General features: G+C 37.6%; 1 long non-coding RNA gene across 1 annotated transcript in view; it reads right to left on the bottom strand.

Annotated features, from left to right (window-relative positions):
- Window positions 1–23781, bottom strand: part of LOC139600585 (uncharacterized) — a 79000-nt gene extending 55219 nt beyond the window's left edge. Inside the window, exons 1-3 of the long non-coding RNA XR_011682609.1 lie at window positions 23428–23781; window positions 22995–23112; window positions 22737–22888 (exon numbers count right to left, since the gene is read on the bottom strand). This is a non-coding gene — a long non-coding RNA (uncharacterized lncRNA). The remainder of the gene's footprint in view (window positions 1–22736; window positions 22889–22994; window positions 23113–23427) is intronic.
- Between the last annotated feature and the right edge of the window lie 262 nt (window positions 23782–24043).

The following is a 24043-nucleotide window of genomic DNA, read 5'->3' as shown; positions in this document are numbered from 1 at the left end:
TAAAAAGAAATAAAAAATAAAACCTATAATTTTAACAGTACATTGACATAATAAAACAATCTCCTTTTGTCATGCTTCTAGCACGTGGATTTTGGGGGAATGAATGTCACAGAACTGTACAAATGTGCAAAGCAGACGAATGTTTTGTCACAGAGATTAAAATAGAAGCAGTCCCCCAGCAAAGTGCTGGTCATAAAATTGATCTTATCTGAATTAAACCAACAAGAAGAAAAGCATCTTCAAGGTTATTGTGGAGTCTTGATTTTGTTAAATCTACCTGAATTTTAAGAACTGTGTTTGTACATATGTTCTTTCTCCTCCAGCTCCTCATATTTGGACTGACATTGCAGCACTGACCCAGAGTGAGCAGATGCAGGATAGGATGGATATAATTAAAGCAAGTTCAGCCATGTGATATCTTTCACTGAGACTGTAATATCCGTTAGGCAAATGAGATGGATCAGCATTATTGAATTTAGCAACCTTTATGCAAATGAGATGGATCAGCATTATTTCCTTACTGGCCCTGCATTCAGAGTAATTCTCTTGAAGGACATAGGCTTGAGGGTCTCTTTTGCAGTGCCATGAGACAGCAAGCACAAGTGTTTATAATATCCAGTTTGAATAGGGCCCTGCAAGTGTACTGTGGAAATACTCAGTGTTTCCATCAGTCCTGTGATGAGAGGCACATCCACCACACTGAAACAGTGAAGATGTCTCAGTGAGTACTCTCTCATGGCTGTTTCCCAATATTTGTGCACAATCCCAACAAGAGCATCTTGGAATTATGTGAAGCATATAGGTGCCACAGGATCCTTAATGAAGAGGTAATTGCAGCCTGTCTAACCAAACACCTTCTGCTTGAATTCTACAAATGCTTTACCAATGCAAATTTTGTCATTGTTTGCATAGGATCTATGTATTTTTCTTCCCCAAATAACATACTGGGTACCAACAGACAAACTACGTTGACACAAGAGAGAATTTTTCTAAGTCACTGATTTGTTGTGCTTTATTAGTGGCCTGTTCAGTCAAAAAAGGCAATGCTGCAGCAGTTATGTCAAAGCTGCAATGAAGATAAATCAGAAATAGCTTTAGTTTCAATGAAATTACAGCTCACCTATAATAAGGTAACTAAATTTAAGAGTCTCTGCTGCTAAAGTTCTTTATTATTATATGATAATTTCCACAAATGAAATACTTTGGATGATCAGTCTAGGATTGTTTTAACCAGAGAAAATAAAAATGGGCTTCCTTCTCATGAGGGACCCAGTTAGTTGTGCCTGTGGATGAGACAGAGTAAATGATCCAGGGCTGTCAAGCAATGACAGTTTGTATGAAACATTTCAAAGAAATCGGAATGTGGAAAAATGTCTCAGGGAGAGAGATAAGTAAGTTATTTAAGAAACAACTTCAAATTCATGCAAAAATAAAAGCTTCTCCTGCCAAATGAATGAAACTTGTCAAGTCTACTAGATCTCTTAATTAACTGGGAACATGAAAGAATCTCCCTTCAAGGTATTTGAGCTTGCAGGCATCATGGCTAGTTCTTTTTGCAGAGTATAAAATGAACAATGCTTTTATTAGGCTCATAAAGCAACTTGGATGAGTTGAAAATATAGATGACTAATCAGGGGAGAAATTAAATTATTCATAATGTGGAAACACTCATACTGGAAGGAGGGAAGGGTTAAAAATAGTTGGCAAATTCACATTTTGAATATACTGGAGGGCAAAGAAGGACTTGGAAATGGACTATCCAACCCTTCCTAAAATCCCTTTCTTTCAAAATTCACAAGCCTATACTATCTCTAACAGATCTTTGTAAGCATTTTTCATAGGAATCAGAAACCTAGGAATCTCATTAATAATAAAACAAACCTAACAGTTCTGCAGTTGATTTGACTCTCTTATTGTAGCCCAATGCCATTCCATTTAGCACTGAATTGGAAAACAATGACAGAAGGAAAAACGCTTCTAGAAGCATTAGTTTGTAATCTGTTGCAATTTGAGGGGATTATGTTGGATAAACACATACAAACAAAAGAGCACAACTCCCTCACTAGGACATTTATTTCTTCTCTCTTCTGCACCTGACAGAGACTGCTGGCCAAAAAAAATTGGCTTTAAAATAACAAACAAACCCCCCTCCCCCAAACAAGTTAGCAGCAATTCCACCTGCCATAATTTCGGCAACACATTTTTGTCCTTGAAAAAATCCCCAGGGTTCACATTTTCAGAACTTTCAGAAAAATGGCCTTCTTTTAAACCATTGATCTGAACACCAGAACTGCTAATCCCATCAAAATTACTGAGCTTGAAACATTCAATTCTCGGTGAGTGAAGGATTGGAAAGTAAGTCTGTCCTCAGATGAGATGCTTCTCCCAGTGGCAAACACACAAGTAATCCTCAGTGTATTTTTGTTCCTTAGAGGAACAAATGACAATATCAATATGAGCAAGGACTGTTAAGAACAGACTCAATCAAGAGCAGACTCAAACAAGAACAGAGGGTGCATGTTAACAACAGAGGCAATCAACAGAGTCAATCAAGGACAGAAGGTGCATGATAACAAGGTTTGTTTTGCTCTTTGTTTATTTTTCCTTTTTTTTCCCTTTTTTTTCCCAATTAATCTCGATTCCCATACACACCAACTGTTAAATATTAACTGAAATATATCTACTAAAGCAAATGTTGCTCTGGGTCTTCTGGTCACATTCTCCCCCCCCCCCCCCCCATATACCCCCCCAAAAAAACCCCAAAAATTGTAATTCAGGAAGTTTACACTGATATTTTAATTATAGTACAGCATTTTAAGTCATTGCAGGGAACCTAATTCTAGATGTCAAAAACTTTGTCATAGTTCCTCCCTCTTTTCTTTCCAAATGAAAAGAAAGATCTTGGAGAGCTTGTGAAGGCCAAATGAGAGCAAAACACTTCCAGTAAAGTTAAATAAGATGTTATTTATTGAACAGCATCCTCAGATACATGGTGTGATTGTGGTGTTTGTCCTGTGCAGGGGCAGGAGTTGGACTGGAGGATCCTTGTGGGTCCCTTATAAATCAGGATATTCTACGATTCTGTGGTCAATTATGAATAGCAATTTCCAGCAAGGAAAGGACCCTAGTCCAGGAGGCCATACTACGTGTATGAGTATCTCTTTAGCTTCAGGGTACTTCTCAATGCTTGTGGATATTACATACAGATAAACTGAATCAGTTTACTATCAAACAAAAATCTGTGGAACAGCTAATGCTCCTGAAAATTACTATAATCTGCTTCATGACTTTTATTGCTAGTGAAAAGTGAGACAGCAATTGGCTTATGGAGAAAACTAAAAATTTGAATATCGCTATGTTTGTTTGGTTTTGTGTAAATGCTGCATCCACATTTGGGTCTGATCCAGCCTAGACAGACAGCCTGGTGGGATTAACTCAGAGTTGTTTTTTTTTTTTTTTTCTCCACAACTATGGGACTACTGCTACAGGTTTATTAAATGCCACTTCTGTACTGAAGTAGAGAGGATGGGCAACACACATATATGCAACACATCCCTGCACTGGCTCACTCACTAACATCAGTTCAATTCACCTCTTTCTACATCAGGACAGCAGAGGCCATCAAAGAGCAATTAAACACAGCAGTTCCTGATCTGAACGTGTTTTGAAGCCTAAACTCCTGTAAGTATAATAAACTCCTATAAGTATCAAGTCTAGTAGGAGTTTCAATAGAATGAAAATGAAATAATGTGAATTATTTATACTTGTGATATTTAGGCACACACAAAAATTTCACAGCATTTAGTAACTGGACACAAGTGAATGAACAAATGAAAGAAAGTGAGAAGCAAATGAACAAGTGAGAAGAATCTCACTTCACAAACTACAGAAGACTCATTGAATAAAATGTCCATAAACTGCATGAATAAATGTAGTCTTTATAATAAGGAAAAACTGACTGATCATCTAGATATGGGGGATTTAGGGACTTCTATGGATTTATGTATTATACTGATGTGGAATTTTTAGGTTTTATATTACATTATCATTTTTCAACGTCTCTGCTTTTCCTCAGGACCCTTAAAAAATGCCTCTACTAAAGACAGCTTGACCTGAGCAAAATTTCACGAGAATTTTCCAGCTTCTTTTCTATCAAAAAATTTCTTACCTTTAAAAAAATCCCTTAGCTCCATAGAAAAGCAGCTCATGCAGGATAAAGTCAGATGGATGTCACACTGGAAACTTCATGTTTGCCTCTACTGCCTCAGTGACTGCTCTTGCATGCAGCAAACCCCTGGGTGTCAGGGAAAACTTGGTAAGCTGGACTTCAGTGGCTCTGTGCTCCACACAGACTGAGTCACCTGCAAGTCTTAATATCTTTGACTTGTGAGATGTTGTGACATCCAGTATGGGCTAAAGTAACAAAGAATGGTTTCTGGTTTGATAGAAATTCAAAGTCCTTCACACTTTTTTTTTCCCCTTGTTTTTTCTTCCTTCCTTCAAGAACATATGATATATTCCACACACCTATTTCAGTGGAAAAGGAAATTTTTGAGGATATCTTTGTAAAAATAGAAACTAAATAACCCTGCTCAGTGCTTGAATATCTGTGACTTAGGAACAACATAGGAATTGATATAACATATACAAGGCAAGAGCTGAGAGATTTGGAAGAATATTCAAGAAGTGTTCAAAGATGTCCATATCCCACAAGGAAGCTAGGGACATAGCAAAGGACAAAGAGAAACAAACAGAACTTGTTTATATAAAAAACATGAAGCATCACTATCTGAAGACTTTCAGATTTTTTCTCATTGCTCTCATACCTTGAAAATACTACATTCTCCTCCAATTTCTCCATTTGCTTACATATTATATATGCATTTAAAATATAGTAGGAAAATTTGTATTTGGTTAAGACTTCAGAAAATATATCAGGACTAACAGTGGCCAGGGTAGGAAATTCCTACCAACCAATGCAGGCATTTGAGAAAGTGGAAATTTTGGTCATTTTCTTTAGGTTTATTTGCCTTCAAAATTCTGTCTTTCCCAAATTGTGCTGTGACTTTAGGCCCAAATTTCTATGGAAGTGGGAACTCTGTACCACTCAGGAAAAAACCAGAATGTTACAGAGTCTTGTTTCAGCAAGAGAAATTTTCATTAAAGAGTGCTTCTTGCTGGAAGCAGCTTAGCTCAAAGAGGAATGGCTTCAAGCGTGTGCCAACAAGAGCTTCCCATTTCATAATCATGAATTTAAACTTGAACAGGTGTCCAAAAGCTTCTAGGGGCTTCTGCAAATTGAAATAATTTAGTCCTTGTATATTATTAAAGCTCATAATTTATAACTATTTTAATTATACAGATTTAATTCAAATAAACAAGATAACACTATATTTTTCAGGCATTTAAAGATCCTACAAGTCTCAAGAAATAAAAGATCAACAGGATTACCAAGTCTTTTGGTGTCTCAAAGTACAAGCATATCAGATTCAGTAATAAGAAAGCATTTGATAGAGGAAAAACAAAGAATCAAGTTTGATATCAAAATATGTTACCACCCTGGTAATGGTGATAACACAAATAGGAACTCTTGAATGAAAACAGAATAGCCCTTCCTGTATTCATTTCTGCAATTCATGTGTCAAGGGTATTCATATTATTAAAAAAATCCAACAAAACAGACAGAAATTGTTTGATGTGACAGATGCATGAGATTTTGCAGATCTGAAAGGATCTTTGCAGATTAAAGTATGTGGAGAAAAACAGATAAAAAAGAAGTGTGCAGTTTTCATTTATATACAGGAAAAAAAAACCAAACAATGATGTTGCCTAGAACACACAGAAGTAATAGATGAACTGATGAGAGAGTTATTGAAAAATTTACTCCTGTAAAATTGTAGAGAAATCATACACTTTTAAGCAAGGAGATAAAGACTTTTGCTATGGTTTTAATAATGCAGGTCCATTAAAAATCTTCTCAGGTTCTTCGGCTGGGTCTGATCAAGGTTGGAAAATCATAGGTTAATGCAGTAAAGTGCTAATATGCTTCATGGAACCAAATGTGGGTTTCTATAACTTCCTAACAGAAGCAATGGGCCAAATGGGTTTAAGATAAGGGAGTCTGGTTGGGCTTATGAAGGTAATGTAATAACATGCATCCTTTGGGATTCCTATTTTCTCAATATGGGTCAAAAAAATAGGGCAGGTTCTACCACTAAAGACAAATCAGAAATGAGACAGATTCTGGCCATGAGGTAAAATAATTCACATGCAATAACCCTTCAACATGAAATGTCCCTGGGGATATAAGGACATGTAAGCAAAACCCATACATATATCTAAAAATGTAAAGGTTAGAGTATAAACAATAAAAAAAATCATGTTGATATTGTGCCTTTCTGGAGGGCATGCTCCTAGCAAAAAATATCACAGGTGATGACAGAACCTTGACATTTTTTGATCACATGCAAGATTCACAACCACACCTGAACAGTTGAGACTTGTCTGTAGTTTACAGCTGGCAAAAAATCTTGTAAGATGGGGACGAGTCATTTAATTTTAGTATTTGTAGATGTTAATAAATGGGTGATGATATAAACTACTGAAATACACAGTGTAATATCACTGATTTTTTTAAACCAGAAATATTGTAACTTGCCATCCATTTTGGGAGACATTAGATTTCCTTCATGAAATCATAGGGTGATTCTGCTCTTACTGCAAATTGTGAAGTTGAGATCTGGTACAATACAAATCCTAAAATGATTTGGTTTGCAAGATATAATGATAAAAAGTTATAAGAAAAACTTAAATCCCTCAGTTCTGCTCCTCTTTTCCTACTTTTTTAAGCTTCAAATCTACCATCTATTCTTTCTCTCTTCATTATCTCCTTAAACTCCAAGTTAATTATACCTTCCTCTTCTTTCAAAATCCAGCTCATGGGGGATGAACCAATTATAACCTCTTATCATGTAACTTCTGCTAGAGATCAGGAGGCAAACAGTACATAGGAAGAATTTGAAATCATACATGGAAAAGAGGTAAAATTATGGGCAAGCAGTAGTACATAATTTAAATCCTGCTCAACTCATTTGAGGACTACTGAGAGAATCTCTTCAGCTCTTTCATCTGGTATTACTTTCTCTCATGGTATTACTTTCTCTCATATTTTACATATTTATTTATTTATTATTGTCATATTACTACCATTTTCTTCCTAGCTCCTTGGACCACATGAGTTTCATTAGAGGTATTTGGAGGAAGCTTCCATACTAAACTGTGCTTAGCATTCTGCTACTAACAGCATGGGAGTAAAGCACAGAACAAACACCATACCAAACCAACCAGCGGTTTTTATCCATTTCCACTTTCCCAGTCTGTCTGCTGCTTTGGTGTGGTAGAACACAATGAGGAGACCTGGAGAACATCCCTCAGGGAAAAATAATTTGAAAGAATTACCTTTAAATATATCTTTCTTTTTTAGTCATTCATTTTCCATGCATTTTATTAACTGTATTTAGTACTATATAATTGTGCATGTATTTGGACCATCATCTTATACACCAACCATATTACTCATTTGACCTAAGTGAAATCTATCTTAGTTACACTTTTATTAGAGTTTAATCTAATTTATCCTTCTCAAAAAATTGATTTTGAATAAAATTTTATTATACATTTTCTACTCACTATTACATTTTCTCTTCTCAAGCTGAATACAAGGTCACTATTAGGAAGTAGCTATTAAATATCAGCATATCCAGACGTCGTATAGTTCAGTGAAGTGAAAATCCTCAGGGCCTGATTTTCCTTGCTTGTACATTTTACAAAACAAAAATTCCCTTATTATGCATAAGGGTGACTAAAAATAATTGCCAGCTTGAAGAGAAGGAGCTCTACCTTGCAGTGCTGATAAAACCAATTGCAAACATAATTTTATTACAGACTCCTTTACACAGGAAATCCATACTGAGGAGCACAGAAATTACTTGAATGCCTATCCTGAAAACATTTGCACATATATATATATATATATCTATATATATATATGCTCATTCAGTGAAACAGTGAAGTGACTTAATCAATAAACTTTAAGATAAAATAGGTTTTCAGATACAAGTGGTTTTTTTCTTAATCCACTCATATCTGTCCCTATTTTATCTACTCATCTAAAAGGAAGACTGAAAAGAGTAAACTTTAATTGCCTTAAGGGTATTATTTCTTTACAAGCTCCTGTTGTCTATGACAGAGAAGTTTTTTATAGATTATAGGTTATGCAATAGATTATAAATTATGCAATAAAATTGATATTATGAATTTAAAAAAATGTTCAAAGTCTACTTGTTATATATTGATCTACATGTTTAGTGGAAGTAAGGGAGAGAGTTACGGTATAAATTCCTCCACATCCATTTTGATATGATAAAAGCAATAAAAATCTGGTGATGAAAACCCTGAGATTACATTCTTCACAGTACCTGGAACTAAAATTTACTGTAAAACAGCAAGGGTCATTATAACTGCTTGCATCCTTCACCCATCTTCTCTGGAATATCACTCATGCAAAGGCTTTGAAATCAGCCTGAGGGGTTTTTTCAGCTCTTTCATTGAGATGTAGATTTTCAGGAACTGCATATTTCCAGGAACTACCCTTCAGCTTATGCTCTTCTATTACTATTTTTTCAGAGAAACCTTTTTCAAAGTTGGAGCAGCTTTATCAAAGCATATCAAATTTAACAACAAAATCTAACTAAAAATACATACCTCCTTTCTGCTTCCTAGATACTCTCCTGAAAGCTAATGTTCAAGACATTTTTTAAACAAATATTTTAAAATATTTTTCCAAGATGCACAGTTATCTCAGATTAAACAAAAAATATCAGGTTTTAAATGGAATATTTTGTGTGAATAATACCTTTGAGAGTGCTCTAACTATGCATCATCTAACTTTTTTATTGCTATCAGCTGAAATAAGAAAAGGTATTGGTTAGAGGTAAATGCATCCTGCTGCATCCAAGAGGAATAAGGCTGCTGGCACTCTGTGTGCCCAGATCTACCAGTATTGATGCTGAAGATGTGCTCCCAGGAGACACACACACCCAAGCCCACATATACCCTACATATACACATCTCAGTGTGGCTGTCACAGAGATCACAGAGAGAAACCTGGAGTACCCACAGGAGCACAGACAGCACCAGTGGCCTCATCTTGCTTTCCTCTGGGGCTAGGCAGGATGGAGGTCCACTTGCTACAATATGTACATTCACACATATATTTACATATCTATTTCTGTGTCTATACCTGCCTATATATACACAGGCATCCACTCCCTTAGTCTGAAAGATGACTGGACTGCTGCTCACCATGACTCGTGGGGACTGGTTTCCCACCTGGTTTCTGGGGATGATATCTCCCCTGGGACTGACCAGGGAGATGCCTGGACAAGGTACAATTCTCTGGGAGGCCTTCATTTGGGTTCCCTGTGTATTCTCGTGCTCTTCTCAGCTTTTGCAGGTGGGCTGATGGCCCATGTGTGGTCTCCCTGGGAATGGCTTGGCAGGGGATTATTTGGGCTTTCCCTCCTACCATTGTCTGTCTGTTCCTCTGTGAGTGTGCAGATAAGCTTTACCACATAATCCTACAGTACTGGACTATATCCAAATGAAAAGCTCAGTGTAAATCTACTTTTTTGATGTTTTTCTCCCTCTTGTGCTAGCAACTATAAACGTTTCTTACAGGTTGTGCCGGTTTAGGCTGGGGTAGAGGTAATTTTCTTCACAGTGGCTGGTACGAGGCTGTGTTTTGGCTTTGTGGTGAACACAGAGTTGATAATAAAGAGATGGTTTTTGTTATTGCTGAACAGGGCTTACACAGAACCAAAACCTTTTGTACGGCCATGGTGGCAAGAAAGCTGGGGATATATGGGAGGTTGGGAAGGGACACAGGCAGGACAGGTGACCCTAACTGACCAAAGGGATATTCCAGATGATATAAAATCATACTCATTGTATAAGGTGGAGAGAAGAAGGAGGAATTGGGGGACCTTTTGGAGTGAATATGTTTGTTTTCCCAAATAACCCTCTTGCATGATGGGGCCCTGCTCTCCTGGAGACAGCTGAATAGCTGCCTGCCCATGGGAAGCAGTGAATGAATTCCTTGTTTTGATTTTCTTGGATGTGTGGCTTTTTCTTTCCTGATTAAACTGTCTTTATCTCAGCTTATGAGTTTTCTATTCTTACCCTTTGATTCTCTCCCTGATCCTGACTGAGTAAGCAGCTGCCTGGGACTTGGTTCTTGGCTGGTGAAAAACATGATACATGTCCATAACATTCTATAGCTAGTGCTATATGATTTATTTCAGTCCTTTCTTTAATTGTAACATGTCTTTTTTGATTTTTCCCACTGTTACCCACTGTTTTTCATTGAAGTTACCCACTGTTTTTCATTTTTTTTCTGTATCCAAAATTTTAGAGTTCCTTCTGTCAGATACTCCAATTTCCCTCTAAACACGTTTTATCATGACTTGCTGGGGAGGAGAGGCAAACTTCCTTTCAGCAATGAAGATTTCTCTAAAGCTGGTCATTGCTGCTTCAGTAAACAATGAGACCAGAGCATAAAATAAGGGGAGTAGCTGCTGACCCCTTGTGTGCTGCCAGCTGGAGCAGTCAAAACAGCTTAGTGGATGCAGGAGATGGAAGACAGCAACAACAGTGAATCTGGAGCAGGATCTCTGGGGAGGAGTCATGCTTTAACTAGCATTCTTTTACAGCTTTAGGAAGGATTATGTCTGAGATGTGATTAAGATCCAGTATTGCTAGTAGATTTGGAGTTATGACAGAGTAATAGGAAATAAGTTCTTCAAGTTCATTAGATACTGATAAAGCCCACTGAATTTCAAAAATAATTTTTGATAGTTGGAACTCCTAATAATGCAAGATAGCAAATAAATTCCATGTATTTTTTCAAGGCATTGACTAATAAATTCTCATATTTGATCTGGAAGAGAAAACTTAACACCCAAAGTTAGGGTATCTCAGACAGCTTCACATAAGATGTGTAAGTTATTACATCACAACTAAGGCAGAGTCTAATTTATGCAAATTTATGCCTAATCCATTTCCTCTCTTAAAGTAAAACACTATTTCATATAATGAATTCCAAATGTTTTTGCTGGTAAGTTTTTTCCTAAGGAACTTCAAATTCTGCTCTTCACTGATATGAAGAGCAGAAACATGGAAACATATAGAGAGTATGTATGTGTACCAATCAGAGAAATCAGAGAGGGGTGAGGTATATATATGTATGAAAAATATCAATAAATGACTGGCTCTCTCAAATTTTTCATTCCTTAAATTTCCTTCCATTGACAGCATATTTAAATTTTTTTTAAAAAAAAGAGTATTACTACTTTCATCTTAGTAGATGCCATTCAGAATACATCCAGCTCCCGCCTTTATGTCTGGTTCTGTCAGACGGTCTTTTATTTTGTGTTTAAAACTTCTTTAAGAGCAAAATCATGTTCTCTAGACCTACAGTTCTTCTTTCATAGAGAAGAATTTCCTTAACTTCCTACTAAGGAAATCCTTTCTAGAACTATTTCTACAACAGTGTGATTATTTCACACTGCTATAAATAGTAAATGCAAAGAGGTAGAGAAACTCCAAAGGGATTATTTAGACAAAATTAAGCTATATCACCATTAGCTGAAGAATCTGTACATTATAGCTCAGCTTGAGCATTTCTGTAGAAGAGCTAGTGCAGACAGCCACTTCATATGCATGTCAAGTAATTTTATTTTAGGGCAGCCATAATGTGGTGCCATGTTAGACTTCCCTTAATAGCTAAAGTACATTATGTATGCATGTCCTAACTAAGCCACCTCAAAGGAATACAATATCCAATGGCAAAGCACAGCAAGCAGGAGCAATTGGTAAACTGGATTCAAAAGTAAGCTCCTGATCTGAGTCAAAATGTTAATATGAACACATCCTGTAGCATACAGACCCCAACTTTAAGAAAAAAATTGCACTGTCAGGATTAGAATGTACAAACCAGATAATGATCTACAGGGAGAAAACAAGTACATGATGGTCTCTACTCTCAGCATTTATCTGATTATAAAAATTTACCAAAGTCAGTATTTCATGGAAGTTTGTTTTTCTTCTTTGTATTTCCATCTGTCTTCCATTACACTTATACAGGTCTTTCTGGTAAATGCATAAGATTTAATGTGGAGACCTCTCCATCTTATCCCAAACCCAAAATTACAAGAAAAGGTTTAATGATTTGGCAAAAACAATCTTAACATGGATTTCAAATGATTTTTTGTAACGACACTTAGATTAGTGTCTACAGAAAACAGAATGAAAAAAAAAACAGGTCTAAAGATAGCTTTAGAAGAAATGTGATTGCTCTGCAGTTACTGTAGATATATTTTTATATGGATGATTTAAAATACGCTGGTAAAAGGTTAAGTTACGTATAACTCATATAATATGCCAAAGGCTCCAGATTCTTAACTAGGACAGCTCTGTCTTTTGTGAGTATGGGCAAATCTTGGGGCAATAGATGTTCCTTTACAAGTCACCTTATTTAAATCATGAAGTAGCTAAAACAGTACCTCCCGAGGGCCTATTTTTCAAAACTAATTTTGGAAAATGTTCTGTTTTGAGGCACAGTTGCCTCTAGCTAAATGCTTGTTGACTGGAATACCTCAGCTATAACTGCACATTTAAGATACAGCTTTTCAGCTGGCTGGATTATGTCTTGTAATTGCTCTACTTGCATTATTTGAATTCATGTATGCATAATGTAAAACCTAATGTGAAATCTAGTTCCTTTGTGATGTCCTTGTTTTTCATAGCCTTCAAAAACCCAGGAGCAATTTCGTTCATCACATGCTGTCCTGCTGCAAAATCAACTGAGGCAACACTAAATGTTGGGATTGGTGTTTGTGAGAAGCAATGTCTGCCCTGTTATCACCACTGTCACACTGACCTGTTGTGATCTTCTGTATCTCCTTGCTAGGATCAGAACTTTCCCTTTTTTCATATATGTTTTAGGACAAGTGATATTTCCTTTAGGAAGGAGCGTGTTATTTAGAACAGCAGCTTCTAGATGCAAAAAACTATAGGATAAGAGTTATTCTTGGAATTAGAAGCATTTAAGGGTTGTCTTAATTCCAAAATATGGGATGAATTTCTTTCTTTTTTTTTTTTCTTTGAAGACTTACACTGTATTTGAGTTCATTCTACACATCTGTTCTCCTTGCTTCTCTTGAATTACACTCCCACAGACACAACCTTCCATATGGAGGACACTTCTTGAGTATTTGAAGTAACACTGTTTGACACTTTAGTCTGGTCTTTGGAAATAACACTCATGAAATAACCTGCAAGCCTTCAGCATAATTCCTTGTGAAGTAGAATTAGGCACATTTGTAAATCTTTAAGGCTGTTTCCTAGATAATATGACCAATAGACCGAAAACATGCAAATATCTATTTCTATATAAATAAAGATATAATTGCATTAATGTCAACTTAAAGAGAAAGGGGACCTTTCCTTTCAGGAATACTTATCATTTGGAAGTCTGGCTGATAGAAGTGTGCATACATTTCTCTACAGATAGCTTAACCTAGTGCAAGTGCAGTATTTACCAACAGTTAAAGTATAGGTTTTTGTTTAACATCTCTAATACATCATTTGATTGGACAATGATGGTTTTCCACCTTGCTTTCTAAGAATGCCTTCTTTCACATCCTCCTTCCCACATCATGGTCTTTTTCCCAGTTTCTGGAGTCCTTGGGCTCTAGGCACCATTAACTTGCTAGCACTTTGGGGTGCTTACCTGATACTTCCCATCTTCCATTCCATCTCTCATTTCCATAATTCACATACCAGTCTTAAAGAAAACACTTAATGTTTAAGTTTGTACCTGATTTATTTTGGATCTTGATTCAATTTGAAATACTGCATGTATTATTTTTCTTTTGTTTCCTCTTTCATAGACTGAGGGAGTTACTCTTGCACATACCCTACATGGTGTAGTTTGAAATCTATCAGATGGTTTTGTAGGAACTATGAGCTTGGTGGAGCTCTGGGCCTATCAGTTCAGATCTAATTAGGACCCTGTCTGCAGTTTAGCTTAAATAAAGTATCAAGGAAGAGAACATAAAGCTTAAACAGATGCTTTTAACATAAACAAATACATTTGATGTCAAGGAAAGACACTGCTAGGACAGACAGTAAGGCCTAAGATGTGTCAAAGAAGAAATCTCATTAGATGCTGGGCCTCGTAGCCATAATGGTTTTGTAGAAACAATAGTAAAGATTGCCTGGGGAAATGTTCCTCTCTCCATCTCTGGAAGTCTTTAAAAAAATATTAGAAAAGCACATCAGGAATGACACATCTATGAACAATTGCTCTAGGCAGGAGAAGGGACTTGAAATTTTCTTTAAGATCCCATCTAACTGTGAGAGCAAATAGACTTTTAACTCCTTCCTGACTTGATCAAGGAAATTCTAATATGACATAAATGGGAATATTCCATTTGCAAGGGTTTTCAACATCACAGTGCATTAGACTTTATGCTGATGAACATGTAAGATTGAACATGTGGGAAAGAAGCAGGAAAAGACAGGCACAAATGGACTTTTCATGGCATCTGCTCTAGTGCTCTAGTCTGGCAAGTTTTGTTTACATTTATAAATATGAATATTCCACTCTTGTGGAACATCATATTTCCACCACATTTATGATGTAGGTCTGTTAGCCTCAAACCAAGTCTCATCTTCATAGCAAAGAATATCAACAGTGTCTTGAGCTGCATTAGGAAACACATTTCTAGAATTTTCAGGGAGGTGATTCACCTTCTCTGCTCAGTACTGGTGAGGCCACACATAGGATGCAGGGTCCTGTTCTGGGCTCCTCAGAACAGGAGACATGGACATGGAGACATGGAGCAAGTCCAGCAAAGGGCCACAATGATTATTACAGGACTGGAGGATCTGCTGCATGAAGAAAGACTGAGAGAGCTGGGACTGTTCTGCCTGGACAAAAGCAGACTCAAAGGGACCTTGTCTATCTGTACCCATGAAAATTGGGAATGAGGAAGACAGAGATATACTTTTCTCAATGGTGCCCACCGACAGTACAAGAGCCACAGATTTTTTAGGAAACCCATCAAAAAATAAACACAGGAAATTCCATCTGAACACAATTCCCCCACTCTTCTTACTTTGAGGGCAAACACAGGAACAAGTTTTCTGGAGAGACTATGGAATCTCCATTCATGGAGATATTTAAAAACCCCAAAACCTTGGCTAACCCAACAGTCTTGGGCAACCTACTCTGGCTGACCTGCTTTAAGCACTAGGTGATTTCCAGATATCCCCTCCATCCTAAAATGCCCCGTAATTCAGCTAGTAGTTATTATTGGTAACTATCTCCTGGAAAGGGCTGGTGGTGCACATTTGCTGGCAAATATCTGAGAGGAGGACTGGGTCAGTGGCTCTATGTCCAGAGCAATGCTGTCAAGCACTCAGCCCTTCAGGGCTGCAGTGCTTTCAGCCTCCTCTGGTCAGTGCTGCTTGCTAGAGCCCTGAAGCAGCAGTTTAGGCCACTCCAGGATATCCAAGGAAGAGCATCTGATTAGATGAAGCTACAGCCATCCTTGCACCCATAAGCACTCTTCTTCACAGTTTACTACATGGCTGAAAACATATTTGCAGGAACAGGTATAGAGAAAGCATTGCAAATAGTGCAGCACTGACAGGTATTTCCTTTATACTATGTGCTGACACTATAAATAGCACCATAAAGCAGCAAGATAGATGTTAAGGCAAAGAGGAAAGAGTTGTAGAAATTAGGCCTAAAAATCACTAAAATATGTAATTTCAGTACTTTCTATGAAAGATTACCTGTACAGCAAGAAAAAGAATTAATCTCCAGACACATGCAGATTAACAACTGAGAAATGCTTTGTGAGATCTCTGCTCAAGATTCTAAATGTTAATTTGAAACATGGTGTTCTGCAGGTACTGTTATAAAAAAGAAGTGGTTTAATGAGGAATAACAAGACTGAATTGATGAACTGTTTTATTTTCACATGAACACAGAGAATTTTCAAGAGCAGTCGTGCTGCAGGTGGCTTGTTTCGACTTAAAGTTAATTCTAGATAATAAGACCACAAAGAGCGTGACTTTTCCCTCAAATAGAACTCCCTCAGGGTGTCACTTATGATTGGAGCAGGTAAAAACTATGGCTATAAAAATGAGCACAGTGCAAGCATCCTTGATTTCAACAGTTTAGTGTTGGGACCACTGTGTTTTCCCTTGCAGCTGACTGTCAAATCAACTTTACTCCAATGTTCAATGCAGCAGCTTCATGCAATTCAGAACTCCAAGCATTGTGAAAAAAATAGTGTATTTTCACCCACCAGACTTTGGCAGATTTAAGAGGAAATATATTTCCTATGTCTCAAATATAGGCACTATTTCTATGCTTATCTGCATAGAAGTTCAAGTTCATGTTATATCCACCAAGCTGGAAGCATCTTGGCAAACCTGAATTAAAGACACATAATTTTGTTAAATGGGAAGAGAAATTACATTAAGTCAGACACGCTTCCCTGAAGTTTAAGATTCACCAAACTGTTCATGTCTGGTCACAAATAATCATATATAAATAATCATATATTGTGTTATGTAGAGACGGAAGCCTTTGAAGTGACTGCAACTATGTAGTGGACCTGTCTAAGATTTTCCCATTATAAGTCCTACAAAGAAAAAGCTTTTAAGCTTAAATTCCAAGTTTTATTAGAATATGAAGGGAAAATTTAAATTTGGGGGGGAGGGGGTGCTAGGAACCCAACAAGAGTAAAGACGACAGAAATAAATAAAATCTATAACCATCTTCCTTACACACTGAAGCAAGAGGGCTTCTTTCTCTCAGCAGCTGCCCACTCAGCAGCTGGTTTGGAGAAATATCTGCTGTGCTCTCCACTTCCCAGAAGTTTCCGCATTACCTAGGCCATCACTCCCTGCTGCCACATTTTGGTGAATACAGATTTTCCTCTCCTGGGCATACTAAACACAAGAGTTCACCTGATGTGTTCCCTCTCATGCTCAGAGGAACATGGCCAGCATACACACTGTCACTGCACACACAGCTTCCCAAAGAAAGCAAACAGACATCCAGCCTCTTCCCTAATCCATGGCTTTGCCACACCACAAACTGCGAACTCCCAATGTTATGCCCACAATCTCACTGATCCCATCTTAAATGCAGGAGTCTGGAGGAAGATAAACACAAAAAATGTGATTATTCCTTCCTCTTTCAACTTTGAAATTTGCTCTTTGAGATAGCTGGATAAACTACCAAATAAAAGTATTTAATTCCAAATGGATGGCCACATCTAATATTTAATATACTGTTATTTGTGTAACTGACCTACTTCTGTTTGAAAACTTAATTTAGACAACAGAACTTCTCCAAGGTCAAAAGTGTGTCACCTCCTGCAGCTTGCTAGCTATTTTCTTTCAGGGAAAACAGCTCAGGCCTCAACTTCTGTAGCATGTGAAATCTTTTACTTTATAAGCAGTGGTGGCAAATCATCTAGGAACAAAGCAGGCAGGAAACAAAAGAAGAAAAAGTACTATTCTCATGAATGCATTTATTAGCTACTATCTTACCAAAAAAAACAAAAAAAAGAAGAAATCCCACTGTCAATCATTGGTTCAACAAGAAAAGCACTGGAAAATACTGACAACTTAATCCTTGCTTATAGGCTTTTAACAATATTTCAATGTAAATTGATGTTGCTATAGTAGCAGCATAGTCAGAATTACAGAATCACAGAATGGGTCAGATTGGAAAGGACCACAGTGGTCATCTGGTCCAGCCTCCCTGTTCAAGCAGTCATCCTAGAGCACACGACACAGGATTGTGTCCAGATGGTTCTTTAATATCTCAACTAAGGGAGACTCCAGAACCTTTCTGGACAATCTATTCCAGTGCTTGGTTATCTGCACAGTAATGAAGTTCTTCCTTATGTTTAGGAGAAACTTCCATGCATCAGTTTCTGCCCATTGCCTCTTACCCTGTTGCTCGGCACTGCCAGGAAGAGCTTGGATTTATCCTCTTGACACCCTTCCTTCAGAGTTACAGACACCGATGAGGTACCCTCTTGGATGCCTATTCTTGAGGCTGAACAGGCCCAGCTCCCTCAGCCTTTCCTCAAAAGAGAGATGCTCCAGTCCCTTAATCGCCTTTGCTGTCTAGTGGAATTGTTTCAGGAGCTCCGTGTCTCTCTTGTACTGAGGAGCCCAGAACCTGGCACAGCACTCCAGGTGCACCTCACTAGGGCTGAGCAGAGAGGCAGGATCCTCTCCCTTGACCTGGTGGCAATGCTCTTCCTAATGCACCTCAGGACACCACCAGCCTTCTTGTCCACAAGGACACTGCTGGCTCATGGACAGTTTGTTGTCCACTGGGGCCCAAGGTCCTTCACTGTAATGTTGCTTACAGCACTCAGACCCAGCCTGTGCTGGTGCCTGGGATTATTCTTCCCCAGGTGCAGAACCCTGCACTTGTCTTTGCTGAATTTCAGAAGGTTCCTCTCCACCCATCTCTCCAGGCTGCCAAGGCCTCTCTGCAGGGCTGCACAGACTTCTGGAGTCTCGGCCACTCCTCAGCTTTGTGTCATCAGAGAACTTGCTGGGGAGACATCTGCCCCTTCAGCCAAGTCACTGATGAACAGTTAAATGATGCTGGCCCAGTACTGACCCTTAGGTGACCCCTCTAGTGACAAGCCTCCAACTAGACTGTGACACTGATCATGATTCCCTGGGATCTATCACTCAGCCAGTTTCCAATTCCTTCCTCTGTCCATTCATCCAACCCACACTTCTGCAGCTTGCCCAACAGGATTTCTTGAGAGACACTGTTGAAAGCCTTACTGAAGTCAAGGTAGACAATACCCATTGCTCTCCATGGTCAAATTGATCTTAGTACATCCTTACAAAGACGTGGAACACTGAACACCTCTGTTCAGTTTCACAGCTTTTCACATAAGTTTCTATCAGGCATCTAAATCCAAATACTTGCTTTAGGAGTTGAAGTATCAGGAATGCTAAATTTCTTTCTTAATAAATCAAGAATTTACTCATTCTTTGCAAAAGGTAGTCTTTTAACTTGGGAACTACAGATGAAGTTTGAAATAATTCATTAGGCTTAGAAATAGAGTTTAAATTCAAAATCTGTTACTTTTAGAGACATAAGAATTTACAGAATTTCCTATCATGAAAGGAAATGAAATCTTGAAATCAGAGAAGAAAGTATAAAAACCACCCTGAAAAGGAGATATGAAAAAATCAAATGCAATTAAAAAAAATAAAAAGAAAATTTGGAAGTGGAATTAATACAATGAAATGGATTAAGATGAAATGAAGCAAAAGGACAGAAATTTGCCAGTACTATATTACTGAAATCCCACAATCAGGCAACAAAGTCAAACAAAGAGATAGGAGAAGAAATTGAAGACATGAAATACTAAAAAAAACCCAATTCTGCACCAAAGTGAAAACAATAAAATGGCATGGGATGACATGAAGTGCAGGGAAACCACGAAGCCCAGAGCTCCAGGCACCCTGATGCTAAAAAAGACCTGCCAGGGGAGCATGGCACTCCCCCAGCATTTCTCCCTCCACATTTTTCACTTTGGCACCTGCCTTAGCAAAAGGCTGATTTCACTGTTCCCTTTAGAGTTAGGGTTACACTTAGGATTAAGGTTGAGAAAACCAAAAAGCTGAGAGCTCCAGGTACAAAAGGCATGCCAAGGGGAGCATGGCCTTACCCCAACATTGTTCCTTTCACTCCTTTCTGCTCAGCACCTGCTTCAGCAAAAGGCAGCTTTTAGTGCTCTGCTCAGTGTTAGGGATCCTCTTAGGGCTTGGGTTGAGAAAAGCACAAAGCCCAGAGCTCAAGGCACCCTGGCACTACAGAATGCATGCCAAGGGGAGCACAGCACTGCCCCAGCATGTTTTCCTCCACACCTTTCTGCTCCACACCACCCATGTGCTTGCACCTCAGCAAATTGCAACTCTTACTGCTCTGCTTAGGGTCAGGCATGGGAAAACTACAAACCCTAAACCTCCAGGGACACGGAAACTACAAAAGCTGTGCAGAAGATGAACACTTCATGCAATCTAATTATATGTGATTACAATCACTTCATTTCTGAATTTTCTTTTATTTCTTTCCATGGAATTTAATTTCATTGGCAATGCACTCTTATAGTTTGTTTCACTTTGTTCTCTGATATCAAGATTTCACTTCCTTTCATGAGATGAAGAACTTAATCTTATGAAAGGAAATGAAATCCTGCGATTTCAATGAGGATCAATTCAGCAAGGTTTGGTCCATTTGCCTGCACTTCATGGCATCCCATGCCTTTTTCTTGTTTTTCTTGTTTTCACTTCAGAATGAGATTTTGTCTTTTTTTTTTTAAGCATTTCACTTTACCAGTTTTTTTGCTTGTCTCTTTGTTTTGCTTCATTTGCATGTTTCCAGAGTTCAATTTGTATAATTTTAGTGAGATTTGGTCCTTTACACTGCTTCTTATTTCATCTCAATCCTTTCAGCTGTAGTTACTCAGTTTCCCAATTTTCAGGTTTTTTCCACTTGCATTTGATTTTATCATATCTCCTTTCCAGTGTGTTTGTTACACTTTCTTCTCTGATTTCAAAATTTCATTTCCTTTCATGAAAGCAAATTCTTCATGTCATGAGAGGAAATGAAGTCTTGTGATTTCAATGAGGATCAGTTCGGTGAGGTTTTTGTCCATTTTTCTGCACTTAATGTTATCCCGTGCCATTTTATTATTTTCACTTCAAAGCAGAATTTTCTCTCTTTTTTTTTTTAGCTATTAATTTCAGTGATTACTTCTGCTGTGCCTTTGTTTGACTTTGTTCTCTTATTAGGGGATTTCAGCAAGTAAAATTTTGGCAAGATCCAGTCCTTTTCACTGCACCTCATTTTATCCGAATCCAGTAGGTTATAGTCACTTTATTTCCCAATTTTCAGAGTTTTTCCACGTGAATTTGATTTTATCATATCTCCTTTTTAGACTTTGTTCTCTGATTTCAAAATTTTATTCCCTTTCATGAAAGGAAATTCTTCATTTCATGGAGGGAAACGAATCTTGCAATTTCTGTGAGGATCAGTTCAGCAAGGTTTGGTCCATTTCCAATGCACTTTATGTTATTTCATTCCATTTTATTATTTTCATTTTGTTTCAGAATTCTTTTTTGTTTGGCCTTTTATTTCATCAGTTTGTTCTTCTGTCTCTTCATTTAATTTTGTTCCTTGGTGTCAAGATTTCTGTATGTATAGTTTCCACAAGTTTTAGTGTTTTTCACTGCACTTCATGTCATTCCTACCCATTTCATTGTATTCACTCCTTTTCCTTTTCCAAATTTTCTTTTTTTTTTTTCCTAAATGCATTTTATGTGATCATATCTCCTTTTCAGAGCATTTTTTACACTTCTCTGATTTCAAGATTTTTTTTCCTTTCATGGAATGTAATTGTTCATTTCAAGAGCTAGAGAATTTAAAATTTTTCCAGATTTCATGATACTCTCTAGGAGTGAATTTAATTGTCTTGTATAATTATGCAACTTTGAAAACAAATACTCTATACAGGAAAATATTAGAATGTGTTAGGTAAAGATGCATCTGAACTGTAACTTTACATATTTTCTGTTCCACATACCTACATCATACTCATTCCCTTAATGGTAGTGATTACTATTAGGCTTTGCCTGGAAAGCCTGAAATTATCTGCTGAAACAAGCCTTTGAAATTTATGTTCACATATTTTCTCTTCCACTGAGCAGTTTATTTCTAAGAAATCTCCCTCCACACCTTTTTGTGTTACACACGCATCTGTTGCTTAGATGGGGCATATATTAAATATGTCATTTCTCAAAGGAGGTGGTAAAACTGTGATTCACACATATAAGAGGCAAGCAGAGATGGAACTTTTTTTTTAATACAGCTTCTAGAAGTTTGTTTCTCTGATGGCTCCCTAGATGGTTTTCGTTATCTCCTTCATGAAGCATTATCCCCCTTTTCCAAGATGAAAGAGAAAGTGATAAAAATTCGACCACTTCAGAAAAAGAAATCCATTGCAGGGACAACTACTTCCCTGGTGATCAAATGCCACTTGCCCTAAATGGGAGCTTTGTATCAGCATTTTATTGCACCTGCAACTTTACACTATGCCTCTCAGGGTAATAGTTGAGCCTGTAGCTAAGGGTTTGTTGTGACCTATGTGTTTTCAATCCTTTATGCCATCAGCTTTGCTCACGCTGACAAAGGAAACATTTTTCAAGCACAGGGTGCCCTTGACAAGTGCTTAGAAGTGCTTACACCCCTTTTAAGACAATTTTTGTAGTCTGCTCATACAAAAGAGCTAAGAACATGGCCAGTTACATTAATTTAAAGTGTCTGCCATAATGGTCCCAAGTTGCAGTTTCATAATCTTTACTTTTAGAAGGATTTAGGTGAGAATTTAAACATACTTCCAGAAACTAGGATGTTCCACATTGCTGGAATTCACTGTGTGGGTGAAACAAAATGAATTCCCTCCAACCTCCTCTCAGCACAAAACTTGTGCAACTGTGCAAGAATATGAATCAAACATTAGTGACATGGAAATAGGGTCTGCATTTACCTGTCTTTTGTCCTGGTGCTGTACGATAGGATCAGATCATATCCCTAGACCAGGTTAAGTTGGGTTCTTGCTAATGTTGCTCTTCTGTGGACAAAATCATACTTGGCAGGTTCCAATAAAATGGAAAACACATCTAAAAGGGCTGTCTGAACCTGAAAAGAAAGAGAAGAGTTGTTAGGTAAACATTATGGGATTGTTTATCACTACCAGTAACTCTGAGAAGAGAGAAGCAGTATGTTCTTAACATAGAAATAATACCTTTTGCAGTTGCTATATTATAATAATAACATTATTTATGCTGGAAGTGATCTTCAGAGCTCATGTTGTCCAACACCACCACTCAGAGCAGATCTGGTTGCTGAGACCTTGAATACATCTAAGTAAAGAGCAGAGAAAAAAATGAATATATGAACTCTACTTTTCTGCAGGCTCTTTGTTCTCTGACCTCCATTGCTTTGTCTAGACTCCCACTCTCCTCCTACCCCTTGGGTCTTTTTATGCCTTTTTGCTGCAATCATAAATCAAATATGACAACACTCATCCTTGTGTTCCTCTCAGAGTCCCTCTCCCACATTACTTCCATCACCAAAATTCATCTATTTTGTTTTTTTTTTATTTTCCAAATATGCAAACGTTGAGGACAAAAGGATATTGCAAATCTTATTCTTATGACAGAATAGACATGATTTACCTGTATGAATATGATTTGTAGGTACTTGCTCTCTGCAAGGTTTCCCCATTTTTCTTGTCCAGGTTATTATTCCCTGAGAGTTGTTAAAAGTCTGGAGACAGAGGGATATTGCAAATCCAACTGAGCAATTATGGCTCAGGAAAACTTCTTGGAGTCTGATATAGGCAGAGAAGCTGCAGCTATTATGAAGAGTGGGAGAAGTCTAAGAAAAAAAGCTAAAAAAAGCAAAACTTATCTTCTCATTTCATCATCGTTTATTTCCAAGAAAGTGCCACTTCCAGCCCTCTCTGTCAGGTGGACAATCATGTTGTCTTTGATGAGTATCTGGGCCTGTTTATCTTTGCTTCTTTGTTCCACACCTCCATATTGCCAATCTCCTTCTAGGTCCCACAAATATTATTGCACATTGTGAAAGACCCGTCCTTCCTTCCTGCCAAATCCATTTGTACCACTAAAGCCTTCTGCCACTTTTGTTTTCTATCCAACTGTAGGAATGAATTCAGTCTTTGTTTTGCAGGGAAAAAGCAATGAATACTCCCCAAATTTTCAATTTATGACTTGTTTATAATATTCAAAGTTTCTGGAAAGTAAATAAAGACACCAGGATTTTTTTTTC

Source organism: Agelaius tricolor, unplaced genomic scaffold, assembly GCF_023055355.1.
Source record: "Agelaius tricolor isolate 1412-34295 unplaced genomic scaffold, bAgeTri1.0.p SCAF_2, whole genome shotgun sequence".
Lineage (NCBI taxonomy): Eukaryota > Metazoa > Chordata > Aves > Passeriformes > Icteridae > Agelaius > Agelaius tricolor.
This window is presented reverse-complemented; position numbering and strand designations above follow the sequence as displayed.